Source organism: Sus scrofa, chromosome 1, assembly GCF_054392235.1.
Source record: "Sus scrofa isolate SSC_HxYL_T2T_F1_AM1 chromosome 1, Sscrofa_HxYL_maternal_Yorkshire_Landrace_v2.0, whole genome shotgun sequence".
Taxonomy (NCBI): domain Eukaryota; kingdom Metazoa; phylum Chordata; class Mammalia; order Artiodactyla; family Suidae; genus Sus; species Sus scrofa.
Window position 1 is genome coordinate 64,370,703 of NC_139383.1, and position 14,720 is coordinate 64,385,422.

General features: G+C 40.2%; 1 protein-coding gene across 50 annotated transcripts in view; it reads left to right on the forward strand.

The window, feature by feature from the left end:
* The window catches only part of KLHL32 (kelch like family member 32), a 227,201-nt gene that overhangs the window by 155,557 nt on the left and 56,924 nt on the right, over positions 1-14,720 (forward strand). The gene's annotated exons all lie outside the window — the stretch shown is intronic.

The following is a 14,720-nucleotide window of genomic DNA, read 5'->3' on the forward strand; positions in this document are numbered from 1 at the left end:
ACGATCCGGCATTGCCGTGAGCTGTGGTGTAGGTTGCAGACGCGGCTCGGATCCCGCGTTGCTGTGGCTCTGGCGTAGGCCAGTGGCTACAACTCCGATTAGACCCCTAGCCTGGGAACCTCCATATGCCACGGGAGTGGCCCCAAAAAATAGCAAAAAAAAAAAAAAAAGATTTCATGATCATTTGAAAAATATTTATATGCAGAATACAGGGGGAAATAGGAAACCTTCTATTAGCTGATGAGGCAATGAATACTTTGTATCTTGTCACGTGATGTTCAAAGTCTACTTTAATTCTGGCCGAAACAGAGTCAAAGGTAGCTGTTAATTATCCAGCATCTAATTCTACTGATTAATGATTTTCCTGATGCCTTTCTCCCTTATTTCTTTCTTTATCTTACTTTAATTAGCAACTTCCCTCTTCATTGTTGCTTCCACCAGTGAGGATGATAAGAGCTGTGGTGCACTGAGGGCCTTCCAGGCTCTTTGCGTCTCATTAACTTATCATCACAGCAGGCCTGAAAGATGGCTGTTATCATTCCATCCTCCAGACAAGCAAAATGAGGCTTCAGTGTCTTGCCTCAGGGTTACGAGCAGAGCCAGTCCTCAAATCCACGTATGCTGACACCTGCCGACGCCTCTCCAGTATTCCACACTGTCTTGACAAGAAAATACAAGCCATGAATTATTTTCCACTTCTTAGGTATTTCTGATAATGTTTGTTCAGGCAGACATCATAAATATTGGGGAGGATGATTTTTTTTTTATACGAATTCTGATTATCTGTGAAAAACACAAATCATCAGAATTACTCTGGTCAATTCAAAGTGGGGAGTTGCCAATTTTTCTTACTTAGAAAAGGAAGACTTGCAATAATTAGAATGAATTCTGCATTTATTTCTAACCAAATTTGAGATCTGAGCCAACCATCCTTGTGGCTTCTGTCTCTTTTTGTGGCTTCTGTCTCTTATTGAAGGCACTGCCAGATATCAACATGGTAATGTGCAGATGTCTGAGTGTCCAAAAAATTCCATACTATCCACATAAGAGTTATCATAATGACCTCTGTAAAGGCTACTAATATTATAATGTAGAATTTCAAAAGCTGCTTTCCACTGCAGGCAATATTTTTTTATGCCTGGTCCTCAAGAAAGAATTAAAATACTCATATAAATATTATCAATTTAGGCATTCAGTAGGCAATAAGAAACTGTTTTTGCTTTATCTTAGTAAATAAGTAATTCCCTCATACTCAACCCAATAGAGAAAAATCTAATCAGTCCAGTTATATTGCCTCAAGTATCGTTAAGTTCATCATTTTTGCTGAGGTTATACTAGAAATGCAATATACCATGGAAGAATCTAATATTCAGCCCAGGGTGAAGATTGGGTATGCCAGAGGATTAGTGTCAGGGTGCTTTATAGAAGTGAAACTTGATGGACAGGCTGGAGACAGATCTACAGAATCTCATTAAATTGCTGAATTGTTCATTACGGGACGTTCTCACTGTAATAAAGTGCTCATTGACTTTGACAAATCCCTATCCTGTGTCTTAAAGAAGAACAGCGAAGCAAGGGGTGTTGGGGAGGAAAAAAGGAAATTGGCACAAAGTAGGACAAGTAATAGAAAAGCAGAGGGAGGCGTAGTGCTGTTTGATTAATATGTGCGACTGGTAATTTGTGAGAACTCAGTGAACACACACACACACACACGTACATCTACACATGTGGCTCTTCCACTGTCTAACCTGGAATATTCACTTTATTTAGCAAGAAGCCTAATTTTTATTATTCATCAAACTTTACCCAGTTTGGCTCTAAAGATGTGTCATAAGAACCATTAACCATTAAGTTGTGCTCACTAAAGAAACTCTTTTTTTTTTTTTCTCACTTTTTCCTGTTCCTTATCCAGTCCCTTTCTTGCTAAAATGTGCCGCAGCCGTAATGACCATCCTGTGGATCTGGACACCTGTGAAATCCCCCAGAATTATGCTTTATGTCTTCTCTCTGTCTTTTTTTTTTATCTGATCTTTTAAAACTTTTAAGTCTCCTCACTCACAGAAGGCTTCTTCATCCCCCCTAGACAATTCTTTCTGCCTTGCATAGCCTGAAACTACTCAGTCTGTTAACTTCACTTTATATTCACAGGCAATATAGAGACTGCACCATATACACACTTTGGATTTACAAGGACAGAGAAATCCCCTCAAAAAAAAATCTTTTTAAAAGTATTCAGCTCAACAGTTTGGTCTTAGGGTTCAAGGCCAGCAATTTCTCAGGTTCCAGATGAAAGACACCAAATTGGTTATTGGGCTCAAAGAAAGAAGAGACTAAAAATGAGCAAATCAGCTGAAAAGGATACACGGGGCATGAGGTCACTCACATCCGTGACCTGGCAAATCTCCACTGGTTTTATTTTGCTTTCGGGTTTTAGCTTTAACTTAGGGCTTTGTTTCAACAGGGCCCTGTTAAATTTCTCCTGTTAGATTCAACATATAATTTTAGACTACGAGCAGGGAGTGCTGCTCTAAAACCTTAGAGGAAATAATGAAACAGTTCCATACCACTTCCACATTTTGGGCCTGTTTTCATTTGATAGGAAGCTCTGGCTAATCTTTTTTTTTTTTCCTCAGGAAAGTGCACTCTCTGCCTTTTGTATGTCCGATTCTCTTTTCTGAGAATGAGGAGATTACTTTCCGTGAGAGTATAGTTTATGGACAAACCTGAATGTAATGTAAATTCTTATATTTGGTAGCATAGGAATAAGGTGTGGCTCTCTGTCCTTCATTATTTATTAAGCCCAAAATTAAATACCCCAAACTATGGAATGGAAGGCAGAGTACAGGTTAGCTACCTCCATTTCCCTCTCCCAGGCCCCACCTCAATTGGGAAGGATCCTTCTGAATTTTAAACCATCAATCCAGCTCTCTGGGTTATTATTTCATCTCTGAAGTAGCAGAAACAAGGATATTTAAAAATGGATAGTTTATAGAAATACAAATGAGTGTTTCTTGAGCACCTGTTATGTGCTCAGCACAATGTTAGAACCTAGGTCCCAGGGTAAAAAGCTTTATAAAAATGTTTAATTATTGGGTTAGAGATTTTTAGTTTAGTGTCATCTCTCTGAAGCTTTATTTACCTTGAACTATTAATTTATTAACTGGTTCCTACTTTTCGTGAAGAGGGCTCATCTTACTATTTTATAAAGATAGTACATCTGACAGTGGTTTTCTTCCTTCATTAACCTCGGGTGGAGGGCTGCTTCTTATATTTGAGTCTAACTTTTCCTGGACTTTGGTGGAAATAGGACCAAACAATTCATTGGTCATATCACTGATGTCAGACAAGGTCAGACCTTTAGCAGGGAAAATCTCCTGTATCCCACTCCTGTCCCATTTTAGTTTGGCAAAGAGGGACCATGTTACCTGGTTTGGGGTGGGGGTGAGGGTGGGTGACCATGTTTACATTTGTCTTTGATTATACACCCCCAAAGGCAGAGGCAGTGCCTGCAGGGTTTGTGTTGAGTGCTACTGTGGTATTCTCTTACACTCTGTAAATAATAAATAAAAACAGTAATGTATGGTTTTCATATTAAAATGTACTGAATGGATAATTAGACATCCTACTATTCCTACATAAGGCTGGATTTAGTCTAGGAAAATTGGTATACAAAATGAGTTTGACCTTTTAAAACTGCATTTTTCCTTGTATTTTTGTTGGAAATGTGCTTCTGTAGTCACACTGTTAACAACACATTCACTTTATATCCCTAGAGATGTAGCTTGCATATTGTTTAGAGCAGTCAGCATCCTCAGACGCAGTGATTTTTTTTTTTTTTTTGACAAGCCCCTCCTGAGCTTTTATCTACTCTGCAAACCACCCACTTTAGGGTTTGATTTAGACATTTTCCTCAAAAGGAGTCCCAGAAAGTGAACCAAACAAAAAGCTACTATCCCTTTATAGATGGAAAATAGAGGACACCAGTGACGTCCTCAGCTCTCATCTTTTATCTCTTAGATGATAAACTGTCTCAAATGCACCTCTAGGCAGGGTGAAGCAGGACTTCAAACAGTAGTATGCATCCACTAATGCTATCATCATACTTCACATTAGAATATCACATCACAGTTTCCAGGATGCTTCTGTGTTTTGCACTGCTTTGCTCTCCTGGGGAACAAATGGGGAAACTGAGGTAACAAAGCTAGAAATCAAATTCATGTCTTCTAATTCTTGGGGTTTTTTTTCCCCTACTTTGGTCCACAACTTCTACATTCATAATAGACGTGCAAAAGTACTTGGGCATGGTGGACCAGAGGTGCATCAGATTAATCCTGTGACTTTAAAAAAAAATTAGGAAGGGCTTGGCCATTCTTGTTCTCTGGTGAAGTGACTGTAGATTAAAGGGATAACAGCCAACTCTGCCTCCCTTCATGCCTGTGTCTCTAACTCTCTGCTCCAGGTGCTTAATTCGATCTTTCATTCATTTCAAATTGTCATTGAGCGCCTCTTCTGCCCGGTCATGTGCTATCAAGCACCACTGCTGCCTGCTGTGTGATGGGTTCTGGGCAGTTGATAATAGAAAGAGCTGATGTGGCCCTGCTTTCCTGGATCTTACAGAGTCTGACATGGAGCTTTATACTTGATGTTCTTCCCCTCTGTGGCCTGATTCTTTCCCAGTGGGGACTGACCCATGCCAAGTAGAGTAGTGATTTCCTTGCTAATTTTGGGCATGTCGAAATGATATGAGTAGATTGGAAAATGAAATCCTTTTGTTTGGACATCTCAGTACCACCCGGTGTCCCTTTGCCTTTTCGTCAGAGCCTTATCCACTGTTAACTCTTGTTCATTGTACGTACCCTCTAATCAGCTTTGCAAACCTCTTTCAATCCCTGTGGTACCAGTCCACACCTCAAAGAAACTGGACCGTGGGTGATCATTTAATCCAAAAACTCTGTAGGTAGTATCCTCATTCTTAACCCTAGGACCTTGGTAACTAGAAATGGAGTAAAATACTGTGGCCTGGGAACTCTCATCGCCCCCACTAAAATTGCAGTCTTTCATTATATCCCCTCCCTTCCTCAATTCAAGTTCATATATGCCAGGGTCATTACCATGTTTTTCAGAGAGCATCTTCATGGTATCTCTCTCTCTCTCTCTCTTTTTTTTTTACTTATCATTCCTTAAACTATTTAAATGTGTACCATTTCTCAATTTTCTTCCCAAAACCTCTGGCAGTCCCTCCCAGTTACCTTCAGTCTTTTCTATAGATGTGCTGAGAACATTGCCATTTCCTCTTTACTGGATGTTAGGGAAGAGAACAAAATAGTGGTTCCTTCATATCCCCAGTAGTGCTGTGCCCAGAGGATGTTTGATCCTCCGAGGGCCCCCAGCTGGACACTGAGCAATTCTGCTATTTATGGTGTTTGAAGCTGCCAGAGTGTGTATTAGTCGTTTGTCCTGATCTGTGATCTCCCTGAGGACTCATACCTGAGGAGCTTGACCAGCAGCCCTGCTGTTTGTCTGGACCACGTACCTTTGTGAGATGCATGACACATTCATTTCAGAGGGACTTTGCTGCAGCTAATCCTCGGTGCTACAGCTCCACGTTGTCAAGTAGCTATGAGGGGCAGTGATTATCAGAAATTATAGGAGACCTAACTTGTATTCATGTGCTGCCGTTCCCATGAGTTAATAGTTGTTTTTTCTCCCCCACCCCTTTTTTTTCTAAATGAGCACAACAGAACAAGGTGATTTATGAGATATGACATATTTATGTTCTCTGCTTCTAATTTTCATTGTGATTCATGTTGTTTCCAGACTGATATTTTTGTTGTTGCTGCTGTGAGAAGGAAAAAGATGACTGGAGAATATTACTTATGCATTGGTAGCCTGCAGTAATATTGCTGCTACCTGGGTTATCAGGGATTTAAAAATAAAACCTAACTATATGCTAAACATGAGGTGGAAACCCCGAGGCTAGGCAAAGAAGTTCATCAATAATAATAACAGCAATAATAATTTTTACAATCCTTAGAGAGCTTTATACTTTTAAAGCATTTTTACACACAAAATTTCATCCAAGTCTCTCATCAGCCTTGTTAAGGTTGATAAGGCAAGTATTCCCCAAATTCTAACAAGTGAGGAAATGGAAGCTCACGGAGGTTAAGTGGTTGACTCCTTTTACAGTATCGGTTTCCCTGCCTCACTGTATTCTCTCAGATACTTCCAAATCTCTTAAGAAAACAGAAACTCAAAATACCTGATGCATCTTCTCAAAAGTCAAAGCAGTTGTATTACTCTGTAATGAGTGAGCCAGCAGTATATGTTTCCTAATAAATTACCAATTTTCACCTTCACCTGTTGTGAAGCTTTGTGGGAAGTTGCAAAAATGACTCTAATAAAAGTCATACAAGAAAGTGTTGCTGAGGGTCTTTATCAGAGCCTAGAAAATTGAGGCTCTAGATGGTTTGATGAGAAGGAGTTGAATGGAGAATTCTGGTAGACTCTAGGGAACTCCTTGTCATTCCTTCAAGGTACAAAGTGATGAAGTTTCAAGCAGACAGAGAAGGCCCATAAGGGAGGATCACTTTAAAATCTGACCAAGAGATTTAAATCAGTATGGAAAAGAACCTAGAGCATGGTTATTTCTGCTGCAGCTCTACATACTGCATGTGGGACGTCTGCAGGCTGTTGTTAGAGTGTAGATGGAACAAATGGAAATGATTAATCGTGATATCTGCATTTTATACTCAAATATTAAAATTAAGAAATTTATGCAGCAAAATTGACAGTTGAGTGATAGTCTAGATAGGGGGGTTTAAGAGAAAGGGAAAAATGTTAATTTATTGATTCTGATAAATGTTAGTCTCTTTAAAACCGAGGTGATCCTGGGCCCCATATCCTGTATCATCAGGCAGATTCTCTAGGAATCCTTATCAGGCCAATTGAGTGCCCACTGGCTATGCCAGTTGGCCATGTCAGACCATAGAGGTTGCCCATTCAGAGCATTCTAGAGAAGAGGATCTAAACTTAGCTGTGGAGTGGCCCAGAGGTCTAGACGTGTCTATAATCCAAAGAGTTGTCTGAGGAAGCCTTGGGATTTATTGTTGAATAATGACATACTTACACACTGCTTCTCCTACCCCTGCCTCCAGAACTTCTGCTCCACGTGAAAATAAGAACATCTTTCAGCTTGACACACCTGAAGGAGAAGCGTGGCCATTCTAAGATAGTAATTGTCGGTGGCCTTCAGAGATAAAGATCGTTCTCAGACTTCTGTGTCCACAATACGGAGTAATGCTTTCTCTGTGGCGAGGTTCTACTCCTTAGTCTAACCACCTCTTCATTACTTGGGGTGGCACCTTGGAGGAATGAAAACAGGTTTCCATATTCTGGTAGCCAAAGCATAATTGGGAAGAAAAATTCTCTTAGGAAAAAAAAAAAAAAAAACAAAAAAAACTTCATGGGCTCAAAAGATAAATAGCAGAGATTTTTGCACTGTTTTCCTTTGTCTTTAGGAAGTATTACAAGTCTGTTTCCATAAGTGGCACAAATACTACTTTTGCTTTAGGAACAGAAGCTGAAAAGAGGCAGGCCAGCCAGAGGGTGAATGCACATATCTTCTCCATGTGTGTTCTTGTTGATGACAAATGCCCACACACCACCTCCTCTGGCCGCACAAGGAAATCAGGTAATTGAAGGGAGTGATGGATGGTGCGCTAAAGTTTAAACGTTTTAAGAGGACCCGTCTTATTAACACTTTAAAACAAGTGAGCATAATATCATTAATTTTGATTAATTCATTTGCTCTTAATATAGCTTTTAATTTGTAATTCTCTGTGAATTACAATGTAATTTGGCATTAATTATACTAAATTGACTATAAGTCAGCCAATCACAATGGGAAATTACTCACAGCTGAAAGTAAAACTAAAATTCTCCATCCAGAAAGGACGGCGCTTAGATAAGAGGCAAATAGACTTTAGGCATCCTTCTCTTTGGCTGTGAGAATGACTTTGAACCTGCCAAGGACTATAAGTGATTTTCTTTTTAAAAAATCTTTATTTTTGTAACTTTTGTTTATTTGCTTGTTTATGCCTGCACTTGTACCATATGGAAGTTCCTGGGCCAGGGATTGAATCTGAGCCACAGCTGTGGCATAGGTCCTTTTACCCCCTGCACTGGGCTGGGGATGGAACCTGCACCTCTGCAGCAACCCGGGCCACTGCAATGGAATTATTAACCCACTGTGCCATGGTGGAAACTTCTTTTTTCTTTTTTTTATGGTGGAGGTGGTTTCTTATTCTGCCCATTGATGGGACTGTAACCTGTGAGTGAAGCCCCAGACAAAGAATGAATAATAAAGTAAACAAAGGGGTTGATTCTTCAGGTTTTCCAGGTCCCATGAAGAATCTTTCTGCTTTTTTCCATCTCTTGTCCTATATAGGCCACATAGAAGCCTGTGTAGTCCTTTAGAATGATGAATTCCACACCCATTGGATTCTAGGGGGCTAGAATAGGCACTGACCCAGGTTGATCTGCTTTTCGTCCTCATGTTGAACCAGTTAGGAAATCTCCTTTTAAGTCCCATGTGCTGTCGGTATTCCAAACCACTCCTATTTAACCAATACCAAAACTGCCTTCCGGGCATAAGGAAGTTGTGCCTTAAAAAGCCATGCCACTCTGAGAGAAGAACGAAGCCCTCAGGAGATAATGGAACTGGGTCACCGAGAAAGCTGGAGGTACCTGTGTGCGGGAGGAGTAAGGTGACTGTTGAAGAATTGGTCACTTGGGACAAGTGATGGGAGAACAAGGATGAATTTGGAACAATACTTGTGTTTGAACCATTCTCTTGATATCTTCCTTTGAGAATTGTCTCCTTAAAAAAAAAAAACAAAACCAAAATGAAAACGTTGAAATGCTGCAAAAAGTCCTAGGACAGATTTAGCAATATCCTGCTTGAAGTATATTTACATGTAGGTAGAACTATGGGAATGTTGTATATTCTTGGTACTTTGTGGAAAGCAATTAACTCATGAAATGAAGTCTAGCTATGAGGGAACAAATTTTGCTAAATACTGCATGGAAAATTCCAAAGTGTCTTTAATAATTCTTTTTACTTTGTTGATTATATACCCTTATCATAGCATTCCAACTCGGACTCTAGCAAATAGAGTGGCCCAAGTTTTATGTAAAAATTTTGAGTAGGAAGTTAAAAACTACTCTGTTCCTCATCTCTTATACACACGCAGTTGGGGTATGATACCATACACACACTTGCAGGTACACACACATATCACATGTTGCATGCATATTAATTTTTGCAGCTAAAAGACTTTTGTTTTGTAGTACTGACCTGAGTCATAATACTCTCATGATTGGATGGTTAATTCCTAAGATTAAAGAAGAACAAAAGTTAGAAGCTTATTATTACTATTTTTTTTAACAGCCACACCTACAGCATGTGGAAGTTCCCAGGCTAGGGATTGAATCTGAGCTTCAGCTGCGACCTGCGCATTTGTGGCAACGCCAAATCCTTTAACCCACTGCGCTGGGGTCAAACCTACACCTCCCAGCGATGTGAGGCACCGCAGTTATATTCTTAACTCACTGTGTCACAGGGGAACTCTGTTAGCAGCTTATTTTCACTACTCCAAGTGGATATTCCATTCATGATAAATTTTTTTTTTTTTTTTTTGTCTTTTTGTCTTTTGTCTTTTTTTGTTGTTGTTTTTGTTGCTATTTCTTGGGCCGCTCCCGCGGCATATGGAGGTTCCCAGGCTAGGGGTCGAATTGGAGCTGTAGCCACCGGCCTACGCCAGAGCCACAGCATCGCGGGATCCGAGCCGCGTCTGCAACCTACACCACAGCTCACGGCAACGCCGGATCGTTAACCCACTGAGCAAGGGCAGGGACCGAACCCGCAACCTCATGGTTCCTAGTCGGATTCGTTAACCACTGCGCCACGACGGGAACTCCCATGATAAATTTTTAAATGATATTCACATCTATAGTCTGTATAACTTCTATGTAAATGCATCTGTATATTATCTCAATTTTCTCCCAATCCCTTTTATTCCAAATTTAGCCTGGTCTATCACAGAATTTTCTATCCCCTTTCTCCCAATATTCTTTTTGATATCAGCATAGGGTTGGTGGATTCTAGTCTTTCCTACCTCTGTGGTTCCCAGTGCAGCTTCATGTTCTTAACCCCAAACCGCCCCTATTTGATCCAGGTCCTCTGATGGATGAGCTCCTTTGAGCTCAATGGGATGTTCTTCGAGAACAGTAAGGATGTGGGGCAGAGCAACTGGTGCTGAAGTAAACAGCTGAGGGGTTGAGAGAAAACATTTACAGGGTATTTCTGCCCTCGGTTTTATCTGTTCATCATTTAGAATGCCAGCAGAATAAATGGGTCTGTTAATCAAACAGCACTGAGAGGTTAGATCATTGGAAGCCTTTTTAGTCGTTTTGTGCTTTTCAAGAGTGAATTTGCTAGAATTATGCTGAATACCCACTTAAAGCCTCAGCTGATAACCCTACCTGTGTTTTATAACTCTGCACTGTCAGAACTCATAACAAGTCAAACATTCTTTCAGTGGTGCTCATAAGGGAGGAAAAAAAAACCCCACAAATTTAAGAGTAATTTCAGATTGTAAATGAAAAGGAGAGGCACGACTGTTCATTTGCACCAATCATGCCTTCCTTTCATCTGCTCTGATTAGGCCTGGTGCGGTTTCATCAGACCCCTCCATCACCGAGCTGTCACTCCAGCCGTCTGTTGATTGAAAACAATCAAGGCTCTGATGGCACAATTATTCTGACCCTTTAACTAGAGGCTGCTGTGATAATGAAAGGTTGATTATGATAGTTTGTGCCTCTTTCAGTTTGCCAAGAAGGTTAATTTGGGCATCAGACGGATGTTTAATGGGCGCTTGCTGGCTACACTGAGGTAAATGAGAACGTGCAGACTTGGATATTGCACGGATATAGTTTGGCTGTCAATCATTGTCATTTGGAGTTTGTGCCTCACACTCTAGAAATCACATTTTATTTTTTCCTTGGGATTTAATTTATTCTGTGCCCTGAGGAAGTTCTTTCACTCAGTGACCTTCACAGCAGCTTTCTCTGCCTTTTTTTTTTCTTTTTTCAAATGGAGCTCAAAGGCACAACACATCTAGAAGAGCATTTTTCTTTCATTTTCACTTAAAAATGGAAACTTTAAAAATCCATCCTTATCACTGCCTTCCAATAGAGCAAATGTTTCCATTCCGGTTGTGCAGGGAGTTTGGGGAGGGGGGCAGGCGGTATAAATGACAGGGCTACTTTGGCCAGTTTGCTAATGCAGCAGCTCCCACAGTTGCTCTGCACTGTTTCTTACACCAACCAGCAAAGCTAGTAAATTCAAAATGAGCACATATATGGAACCGAAGGCCCTATTCTCCTTATGTTTCTCTCACCAGCATGTCTCACAACAGTTTGATGAATTCTTGTTTCCAAAGGCGTCATCTGACTCCTTTTCCCTTCTTGGGAGGCTTGGGTGGGGGGAGGGAACCAGGGAGACAGATATTTGTCTGCAAAGTATGAAGGTTATTAAAAGTTGCAAATTTCAATCTGTATAATCCCAGCACCTAATCTTGTTGCTTTTTGAAGCATAGGGTAGAAAAGATGCAGGCACCTAATAGTGCTGGTGTTTACAGTGTGCAGCTCATTACAATCCTCTTTTATGCGCACCTGTAAAATAGAAAAATAAAGGAAAAGAAAAAGTAAAGGAAATCCTTTCTTTCTGTCTTTAAGCTGTGCATAGTGGTCCCATAGATTAGGCACCTGAGAGCCGGAATCATTGTTCTGCTCTTTCATTTGTGTTGTCTTTGGATTCTCCCCCCACCACCAGTGAACATTCAGCAGCATATTTCTACCTAGCCTTGACATTTTTTCTCACATGTCAATTGTAAAACAATTAAGTCTATAGATGTTAAAGTGACAGCATCGTAATGATTATAATTTTACTTCAAGTGTTCTATTTTCACATTATTTATTTCTTGCTTTAAAAAAAAGCTATTCATTTTTGAATGGTGAAGAGAGTCATTAAGCAGTAATTCAGTCTCACGTGAAGAGGCTCAAAAAAATGAATTAAGTCATTGAATCCAGTTACTGTTTTAATGCAGCCCTTATTTAAGCAACAGTGCTGTTTAAAATATTTCAAAAGCTATGAGAATAGGATTGTGCATATATATGGTCTTCACTGCACTAAACCTCGAATGATTATTTTTGTTTAGCTCTCTGGACAGCGTGGATAAAATAGGCCTCAGGGATGCTCAGTGAAATGACTGATTAGTTATGCCTTGTTTTTGTTTCAGCAACGGGGAGTAAAAAGGTAATTAGGGGGGGAAATGTATCAGTCCAATCAATCAAGAGAGGTTTTTTTTTTTTTTTTTTTGTATTTAAAAAGGTAGTGTGACTCATTGTCACAGTGGTATCTATATTTCATTTTTAGATTCACTGTGTTTGCAAATTCATGAGACTTAAAGAATTTCTTCTTAAAGGAAATATAACTCATTATTTCAAATTGTTTTTGGTCCAAGCCTGACTGAGTTTCCACCTTCCCCCAGCTGTTGTACCTTTCACCTTTACCTGTGGAAAACTAACATTCAAAATAAAGGACCTTTCCTGTCTTCATAAGCCCTCCATCCCCCGCCCAACTCTGTGCTCTCTCGCTGACTCAGTTCATCAAGACTGCATCCTTTCAGCAGGGATGTGCCCCTTAGAAGGTCCCCAAAGCCTCACACTTCGTTTCCTAAGCTGGGCTGGCATTTCTTCTGGTCCTTGGACCCAGTTTCTCTTTCCTTTTAATCCTTCCATCACCTTCAAGATTTCTCTTGCTCTTCAAACACATTGTTCCTCCTAAGCTTTTAAAGATGCCTTGGATCTATGATTTCTCCAGACTGCAGTCTCATATTTCCCATTTTCTCTCCTTCAGCAAATACGTGGGGGTTTCCTTCTAGGTGCCTGGACCTGGGGCTGAAACATGATCCTTGTCTCAGTGATAGCCTATGGAACAGCTGCTACCTTCTACTCCTCCCTTCACCCACAACAGCCCCCTCTGCCCTTGCAAGTCTTTTGAGATTGTCAAACCACTGGTTCTCCTCTACTGGGCCCATCTTGCCACATACCCATTTTCCATATCTGACTATTCCAGATTGGCTCTCTAAGCCACTTCCCCTACTCAGAAACACTTGTGATAATTGTGCTGAAAAGAGTGTATCTTCTTGGGCAGAAATATCACTGTGTATTATGCTGAAAGATGCTTCATAGTGCAAGTAGAGGATTTGATGTTGCCCACTTGTTTATACTGAGATGAAGCTAGAGAAGGCAGTGTGAAGTATTCTATTCAGACATCATTAGCCAGGCTGAAGTTCATGTTGTAAGGGTGGTCAGTGGTCAGCATGGCATTTGTGTGTGTTCTCTGCAATTCATTGAAAATGTAGGCCCTGGAGCCTTGGCCCTGGCCCCAGCCCACTGCCCCCACCCCTAGCTAGCAGAGTCAGCCCCTGACCATGGCTAGGCATGTGCTTCAGCTGGTGGGTTCCCCACTCGAACCACTGTGGTCTGTGACTCTAAATTCATGCTTACAGTGGCCTTTGAGGGTTCTTTTCTTTTTCTTTGGAGGCTGCCAACATTAACCTTTAAATGCAGCTTTAGTACTTCCTGGACATCTACATTCATCACAGTACCACATGTTTGAGGGATATGACTATCTCTGTATCCATGACCTGGGGCAGCTGCTTGAGGCTGTGAGCTCCTTTTGGTCATTTAAGGTTTCATTTCAGGTATGTGCCAGTGAACCTGTAATTGGTTCATTATTATTGAGTCAGTTCATAAAGAAATATTCAAAGGTTTGATGCTCTCAGGATGCTCCAGGGCATGTTTACAAATTAAACAGCTTTTTTTTAAAAAAACAAAACAAAACAAAACATAAAATGTATAAACGTACTAGCAACATTTAAAAAAACCCATGAGGAAAATGACAACATAAAACGATGATTTTTGGCTTGTGTTGGAAAATCTGTCTGCAATAAAACTTCCAAAAGTGAAAGATTTTTCTTCCCCTAATTCCATGCTCCCTGAGTATGTTTTACAGGAGTGCATTAAGACACTTGAGGTCAAGAGTAGGGCTTTAGTCTTATGGTAGAGCTTGGAAGTGAATGGCAAGTAAGGCTGTGTATATGTAACAATGAGAATCTTCTTTCTCACTCAGTAAGTTCCTGGCCCATTGTGGACACTCAATAAGAAATTGAGGATTGGATAAATGAAAAAAACTAAAAGAAAAGATTCATGATTATAGTATTTACCCCAGAGCAACAAAACAAGAAGAAAGTAGTTAATCATTATTTTAGTTTTCTCAAACCAGATAGCTTAGTTTATATGTATTTTTCTTTGCTATGAAGTTAACTGAGTTGAGATTTGAGAGGACTCCTGGATGTGAGCCCAAGTATTTTAATGGGAGACTCAAGCCAAGTAAAGAAGGTGATTATATGCTGAGTGTTATGCAGAGACAAATAGATTTAGGTCTCTTTTTCATTCATTCATTCATTCATCTTTCATTTATTCACGCTTCTCTGACTTCAAATTTGACAAAGCCACATACCTTTAACTACAGGGTTAGAGTTGCTGAATTTGTTGTTGTGGAAATAGGCTCATTGCAAGGGCTAGGTGTAATC